The sequence below is a fragment of the Capsicum annuum genome, chromosome 10, assembly GCF_002878395.1.
Source record: "Capsicum annuum cultivar UCD-10X-F1 chromosome 10, UCD10Xv1.1, whole genome shotgun sequence".
In the NCBI taxonomy this organism is placed as follows: Eukaryota; Viridiplantae; Streptophyta; class Magnoliopsida; order Solanales; family Solanaceae; genus Capsicum; species Capsicum annuum.
Genome location: NC_061120.1, coordinates 214,275,783 through 214,284,539, shown reverse-complemented (window position 1 = coordinate 214,284,539; position 8,757 = coordinate 214,275,783). Strand labels below are relative to the sequence as shown.

The 8,757-nt window shown below is 33.7% G+C and overlaps 2 non-coding genes across 2 annotated transcripts; both read left to right on the top strand.

The window, feature by feature from the left end:
- The first annotated feature begins 2,831 nt into the window (after window positions 1-2,831).
- On the top strand, window positions 2,832-3,029 carry LOC124888171. Its single transcript, XR_007046311.1, has one exon. It is a non-coding gene; the product is annotated as a U2 spliceosomal RNA (small nuclear RNA).
- A 2,122-nt stretch (window positions 3,030-5,151) lies between these two features.
- Window positions 5,152-5,305, top strand: LOC124888371. Its single transcript, XR_007046497.1, has one exon. It is a non-coding gene; the product is annotated as a U1 spliceosomal RNA (small nuclear RNA).
- Window positions 5,306-8,757: the final 3,452 nt, after the last annotated feature.

Below are 8,757 nucleotides of genomic sequence, written 5' to 3'. Positions count from 1 at the left end.
GTGAATTTATACACCAAAACAGTAGCGATAACATGTGATGAACACAATATAACAAGAACAACAACAAGAGGTAACAACAACCCACGATTTTCACTAGAACAACAACAAACAATTATAAGAATGAAAGGGATAGGTAGTGAGACATTAACCCTTACAAGAACTAAGAACCTACGTGTATCTTAAATACTAAGACCCTTAACTATTGTAAAAGCAACACCAACACTCTTACCATGACACACAAGGGCGTGGACCACTCAAGCAACAAGGTTTCTAACAATGTTTTGCAATACTAGTGATTCCACACTAGCATCACCCTCATTTCATTTTGGTGGCTATTCCAAGCCCTACAACTAAGGTATTATACTCCTCATGCTAGAGAGACTTTGGTTCAAGTGTCACAACTTTCAATATCAATAAACAACTGAAGAACTAAAGACCTAAAACTAGTCTATTTATAGACTTATTACAAACATAAGTGATATGTCTCAAATGCCCTTAATGAAGGAAAGACAAAAGGTGCCTATGGAGTGTAGTGTATTGCCCATTCTTGGTTTGTGATATGGTGTTCCTTTGCACTTCACTTGCACACTTCGAGTCTCGGGTTTGATGCGTACTCTCATAAGTTCATCTCTGTGATTATTCTTGTATCAGAAAATATGCATAGGATGTTCTTAAAAAATTCAAGATGGAGAAGTGTAAGCCTGTATCAACTCCACTAGTTCACAATGAAAAGATCTCGAAGTCTGAAGGACGTGATAGGGCTGATCCAACAGTTTACCGAAGTCTAATTGGTAGTTTGTTATATTTGACAGCAACAAGACCTGATCTCATGTTTACGATAAGTTTTTGTCAAGGTTTATGCATTCTCCACTCAAGTTCACCTTCGTATTGCTAAACAAACATTGAGGTATATCAAGGGAACTGTTGATCATGATATTTGGTTTAAAAGGGAAGAGCGAGGGTAATTGATGGGTTATTCAGACAGTGATTGGGCAGGAAGTGTTGATGATATGAAAAGCACTTCCGGATATGCTTTTACACTTGGTTCCGGCATGTTCTCATGGAATTTAAGGAAGAAAGATGTGGTAGCTCAATCATCTGCAGAAGCAGAATATATCGCTGCTACTGGTGCAACTAATCAGGCTCTATGGTTACAAAAAATTCTGCGTGATCTAGAGCAAAATCAAATTGAAACTACTGTCCTTAAGGTTGACAACAAGTCAGCAATTTCTATGGCCAAAAATCCAGTGCAACATGGTCATAGTAAGCATATAAATGTGAAGTTTCACGCTATCAGGCAGGCAGAGAAAGATGGTGAAGTTAATCTAGTTCACTGCAGCTCCGATCAGCAGATTGCAGACATTTTGACCAAGGCTCTTCCTAAGGAAAAATTTGAAGTTCTAAGGGCTACGCTGGGAGTATCCAAGAAAAGTCTCAAGGAGGAGTGTTAGAATATGAGACTCTTCTTGATGGTCTTTTGTTTAATAGTTTCTTTTAAATATTATGTTTAGTTTTATTTTAAAAGATAAATGGTAGTCTTTATTTTTGAGAGGTGTGTCTTGTAAGATAGTGTGTCCTGTAAGACTTATGAAGTGTGTCTTGTAAGACTCATGTAGCTTATAAGTAGTCTTTTGTAAAATGTTGACTATGAATGAATGTTGAATGTATGAATGAAAACTCCTGCTGAACCGTTTTTCTTCTCTTAAGCTCCAAATTGTAACAGTGGTATCAAGAGCCAACCTTCTTGAGGGATCTGTGAAGGCCTAAAGATAAGTTTTTTTCAGATCTTCTAAAAAAAGAAACCTGAACTGCAGTAACATGGCATCCAACAGCTTCTTGGGTGCAGTTATTTAACAGTTTATTTCATTGATCTTGTATTTTCCAAGAGGAATCAAAATTCTTGGACAATTTTTGGCATCATTTGTTCATCTTTCATTGTTGTTATCTCTGTTCCATTGCTGTGTCAACAACATTGGCCCATAATTGAGATTATCTCCGATAGAGTAAGGAAAGTGGCTTGGAGCCCCGGAATCAAAGTAGACATTCTCACTGCCCCCTCTCCTCTGTGTGTGCTTGTGTGTAAAAGAGAGAGTGAGATAACGGTGGTGTACGTGAACCTCAACTATTTCATCGAATCATCAAACACCTACCACCTCTCATGTATTGAATAATTGTGTCCACCATGACTTGGACAAATTTAAAGAAACTACTGATCTCTTTTGTTTCTACGAGATTTCAAGCCTTAGTCTCTCATGATTTTCACCCATTTCATTGATCGCTAGACACATCTTGATGCTAGCTAGAAGACTACCTTAAAATGTGCACCTTAGTGATGTGATTGCTTAAGAAAGGTCTCACATGTTGTGTTGATAGATACTTCTTCAGGTTGTTTCCAGTAGCTATCTGCTTGTTTGGTGTTTCCAAGTGTTGAAAGTTAGTTCATCTGTAATTGCAAGGCAATAACATCAACCATATTCCCTGATCCTTCATAGTCTGTGCTTGGAAAGTTGTCCACTGTAGAGAAAGTTTGGGAAGAAGAGTTATGTTTTGAGTTTATATTATGTATGTATGGAGCTAGATATCCTCTTAGCAAGAAATTGATATTGTGCTAAATGGGCAAAAGTGATTTTCTTTTCCAGTTATATATAAACTGTTGAATCATAACGTAAAATAAGAGAATCTATTAGACTTTTTGAATATCTAATCTAACAACTAGCATCAGTCCCGACAAAGACCCCTCTTTTGTGTTTACCAGTCCCACATAAGAGGAAGATTGGAAGTAGACAGCAGAAAGTTGCTACAAAAACAAAGGCCCATTACCATGGAAAAGCATACCTTTCTCAGCCTTTTTTGGCTAAGATCAAGTGAAGTATCTGTTCTTATCAGTTTAATATCTGATATGTGGGCCATTGGTACACACGATATTAACTCTATTTTTTGAGGGGGAAAGCTCATCAAGGTAGCTTGCAGCCTGGGCCTTTGTGCGTCGCCTAAGCGTTGCACAACTGCTTTGGCTTGGCGCCCACCAATCCTAGTTCAATTTTTGAGCGATCTTTGACTTAGGCCTAGTGCTTTGCAAATAAGTTTGAGTTTTCATATTATTTACAGATACTGATTAACAAACATTGTAGCCATTTTAGTTGAACAAATGCAAAGAGATATTTGCACACTAAAATAAAAAAAAAAAGTAAATGTTGGTGTAAAGTCAATCCTGAAAATGCAAACTCCATGTTGCTGAAGCTTTGACCAAATGTTTCAGCTGTGTGTTGGTTTTGCCCAGTACCCTATGTGTTGCCACTTGTTATATTCATACCCCCCTTCCTCCTCTGTGTGTGAGAGATACCGGTGGTGTCTGTGCACCTCAACTATTTCATCGACTTATCGGACACCTACCACCCCTCACATACTGAATAATTGTGTCCACCAAGACTTCCACGCATGGAAAGAAATCACAAAACCTAGCACCTCTCACATACTGAATAATTGTGTCCACCAAGACTTCCACACATGGAAAGAAATCACAAAACCCCGGTTTCACATGATTGTCACCCATTTTATTGATAGCTAGACACTGCTGGATGATAGCAAGAAGACTACTTTAGAATGTGCACCTTAGTTCGGCTTTAACTGCAAGGCTCTGATATCAACCAAATCAAAATTCTGCCTGACCCTTCATAGTTTGTGGTCGGAAAACTCTCCACTATAGAGGGAGGTTGGTAAGAAGGGTTATGTATTGAGTTTATATTATGCCTGGATGGAGCTAGATATCCTCTTTGCTAGAAATTTATATTGTGCAAAAGGAGCAAAAATGATTTATTTTCCCCAATTATATAAACTGTTGGATCGCTAACGTGAAATAAGCAAATATATTGAAGACTTTTTGAATATTAAATCTAACAACTAGCATTGGTCCCGACGAAGACCTCTCTCTTTTGTTAGAGCAAAGGGCGCCTAACCTGAAAGAGGAAATTGGGATTTTACTCGATGCGAAGGAGCTGTATCAGTAGTTTATCTGGGATGAATTCCTAAGTACTTTTCTTATTAATGATAATGAAGATATGCCAAGGGAAGCTCAGGCCAACCTATGTCGCAGAGCTGCCCGAGAAAGGACCAGTCAATCCATTGTAGTGGCCTGGCGCACCCCCCCAAATCTAGTTTAATCATTTAGCAGTTTATTTTCCCTGATCTTTATGGGTTACTACTTTTTATATTTGCAAGCTTGCAATAAACCTTTCCTTAAACAAACTACATTAAGTTATGAAAATGCAATGAACCTTTCCTAAAACAAACCTTTCAGATTTTTCTTTTGAGGATAGGTCACTGATGAAACCTTCACCAGTTAGTCCCGAAGCAGTGAACCTTCTACCAATCTGACAATTTTTGGCATCAGTTATTTCATCTTTCACTGTTCCATTGCTGTGTCAACAACATTGTCCCATAAATGAGTTTAATCTCCCAATAGAGTAAGTAAAGTGGCTTGGAGCCTTGGAATCAGATTAGAGTATACAGTAACATTCTCTCTGCCCCCTCTTCTGTAAGTGTGTGTGAGAGAGAGATAACGGTGGTGGCTGTGCATCTCAACTATTTCATCAATCATCAGACACCTACCACCTGTCCACTCTCACGTATATGAGTAACTGTGTCCACCAAGACTTGGACAATGCACAATTATTTCATCAAATCATCAGACACCTACCACCTCATACATGAATAACTATGTCCAAGACTGTCGACAAATGGAAAGAAACTGTTGATCTCTTTTGTTTCTACGGGATTTCGAACCTCATTCTCATATAATTTTCACCGATTGCCAGACACATTTTGATGTTAGCTAGATATTGCTCCAAAAAAATGCAGTACTTTTGGAGGATCCGAAATGCACGTGCCATCATTGTTGCAGGCTTGTAGATATTGGTTTCTTGAAATACATATGAAGAACTGTTCTCTAACAGCTTGTTTGATAAGGAGACAAATACTATTTCTGAGTTCTTGTATATTCAAATAGAATCAAATATACATTACACTGATTTTTTTTCCCATCTCCAAACAGAAAGCTACGGAGAGTAATGAGTGATTATCCCACATTGACAACTAATAGAGAAGCGGAGCGAAAGCTGTAGTATTTGTAACGGGCTGAGCTAACTGGATAACATACTTACCTAGGGGTCAATGGGCGATCAGTAAGACCCATGGCCTAGGCTTGTGGCCTCCACTGCACTTTGGAAGGGTGCCTGCCTAAGGTTGGCTCAAGTGGTTGAGCCTATGTCATAATTTGTGGTAGAGGGCAGGGGCATAGCCAGTCTTCTATTTGGGGGTTTGATCGAACTTTCATTGACAGAAAAATATACTATTTATACATGATTAAAATTAATTTTTTTATGGTTATAGTAGCTGTTGAGCTTCTTCGATTAAGTTTTTTTAGAATATGGAACTCCTTAGTTAAAATTTTAAATTTTCTTTGAATATAGAATCTTTTGTTGAAATCTTAGCTGTTTGCCCGGCCCTTGTCCAATTCAAAGCAAAATTTTATAGCCATGTGAGTTCAAGTGTACTTGGCCCAATTGAATCAAATATGGTCTTTTTTTTATATATTGATATTTTGTGTCATAAATAGTCTCTTTGTATAGGAAACACCAATTTGAACCTATGTAAGTGAATTTGAAAAAGAAAATCAAACACAAATTTAATAAAGAGAAAAGTTATGTTATAAGTATTAAGTATCTAATTCCATATATATGATGGAGAAAAATTAAAGAATGTTTCATAAAATATAAATAAATGTTAAAGATAAAAAATGTATCATCATTAACAATTAAGTCACTAATCTTGAAAGATCGTTTTAATCTTCTATTTTGCTTTCACCGAAAAAAGTCGCTCTGTTGCCTCCACATACCCTCACTTCCACTACCGATGAAAACTTTAATATAGATTTTTTTTTTTTTACTAAATAGCCTTATTAATAATAGTTTGAACTCTGAATTTGACTATTACTACATTACGAAGTTATCCCTATTCAATATTAAGAGAAGAAAGAGAAAAATATACAATAAAATTCTCTTGATTTCATAAATTGAACAAGTAAACTGAAATAACTATTTTTAGTATAAGTGCCAAGTAAATAAAACGGATGGAGTATATTTATATATTTGTATTGAATGATAATTAATTTTAAACAACTATGTTTAGTATAAGTGTCGAATAAAATAAGACGGAGAGTATATATATATATATATTTTGTATTGAATGAAAATTAACTTTAAATAATATCGATGTATTCGTCATGAAATGCAATAAATAGGAGAAGGTTGAAAAAGACATTTTGAAGAGTTACAATTTTCCATTTTCCATTTTCCATTTTCCATTTTAGTGAGTAATTGAATCTCATAATTAAGAGACGTAAATGGGAATGACTTTAATTTTTTAAGCTTCTTGAAATGAGATTTCCATTAATGAACTACTTCATTTTAATATATTTTTATTTTTAATTAAAAATGAAAGGATGAATTAGTAAATATTTAGATTTTATAATAAAAAATAGAAATAAGTGAAATGGTAAATTTGAGACATTTAAATTCTTACATAAAGAACAAAAATGAATGAAGTGAGCAGTAATTGACACATCTACTTTTATATAATAATAAATAAAATAAAATATTAAGAAAATTGTCATAAAAATGAGCGAAAAGAACCCGGTATAATGAATTAGCACCCTACGAGGGTGTGTTTGTCAAAAAATCATGTGTGCATATATGCACACCAATCATGAGTGTGTTTAGTATTTCAATTAAGAAATCTTGAGTTTTCAATAAACCCAGAGTATCCATCCATCATGACTGGGCGAAGTGTTTTTTTTTTTTTTTTTTTTTTTTTTATAAAAAGAAAGAAATAAAATCCCTAGCTAAAAAGAAGTGCCACATCACTTCTCTTATTTTATACTATATAGAATGTAGTTTTACATTCTATAGTTATAACCTAACTTATTATTAGTTATCACAAATTACAACGGTTATAATTGTAAACTTAAATTTTCATTGACTGAATTATCATAAGTCACAACGGTCACAAAATCTTTGACTTATTTGCAAGTGCTAAATTGGTATAATTTAATTAGTTAGTAGATAATGATGTTACATATTATTTAGTGAAATGAAGGAAAACATTCAAAAAATAAATAAAATGATCTTTTAGAACATAAAGAGGTGTACGTCACCTTATATATAGGTGTTTTTATAGATGTTCATAGGTATTTAACTTTATGTTTTAGTACTTTCATAACTTTCATTAACCTGCTTTAAAATCTTTAAAGAAAAGGTTTTAAAAAAAACAAAAAAAATTAAAAAAATATAAAATTGTACTCGTTTGCGCAAATTCATAAAATCAAATGGAATGAACTTTTTCTTCTTTTATCTTAAATACATGACGATAGAAAATTATTATTGAGGGGATTATTATAATATGAGAGGATTATTACAATGACCATAAAAAATTATTATTAAGAAGATTAATAAAGAGAAGAGAAAAGAATTGAGTGTAATTAAGAGGATTAACAAAGTAGTCCTTTGAATTTATGGCATAACACAAAATAAATAGAATAAAATTTCACAAGACCAAAATTTTTAAAAGTAATAAAAGAGGAAAAAGGCGAAAAATATAAAATTTTGATCAATTAACTGCACATTGCCCTCTAATAGATCATAATTATATTCAAATAGAGATAGCATATTTAAAAGGTAAATGCTAATATAATATAATATAGTATAGTGTAGTATAATGTTCTCCTAAAACCTTAACATAAAGACTCAAATAATTATTTTGGGCAATAAGGTTATTTATTTCAGAAACAGTAATTTTTCCAACATCTTCACTGACAAATTTTTGAAAAGCAGAAAAAATCATTCCTGTATTATTGGGTAATTTAAAGGAAGACTGGGGAGGATAAAGTGCCTGAGTAATTGTACCATCAGAATTTTGATAAGATCTTTCAATTATTTTGATATATGATGGCAAATATGCAGACATGAACCATGATACAAAAAAATGATTTTATTATGTAAGACACATATTTCATAGAATTCTTCGGAAATATTTCGTAATTAATCAGGATTATAAGTTTCAAAAAACCATGTCCTAAAGGTTTTCCATGTTTCAGAAAAAAATTCTTTCAAAATATATTTTCTTGCCTGAGAACCAGGACTAAAATCAATAAGTTGTGTCATCATAGTTAAATAGAATTGATATCAAAATCCATCTCAGATGGGGTAGGATTTTCATTATCAAAATCTTGAACTATATTAGTTTTTGAGTTGATTTTTATCTTTTCTACACCTTTAGGTGTAACATGCGAATCTTCAGAATTAATAGTATGCAAGGATGCCGCTCGATTCCTAGCTGGACCATAATCAGGTTCAGTAGGTTCGATAGGAGAAATATGAAGTATTGAAGGAAGTCTTCTTGGTAATGAAAAAGAATTTCTATAGACTGGGGGATTATTATCGAATTGTAGACAGATTCGTCCATTTGAATTTTGAGTTACTTGAGTTAACTCTGAATTAGTCACGTCCTCCACTAATTGTTTTGGAGAAGTGACTGAGTTTAAAATCCATGTTTTGGGAAAGTCAATTTCATCCCATCGAATAGGTATTCGGGTAGTAACCCTGGATTTTATAAAATTAGTTTCAATAAGCATACTGCAATCAAAATTATCATCTATTAATTTACATTGAGGATTTAAGGTTGATAATAAACGATAGTATATGC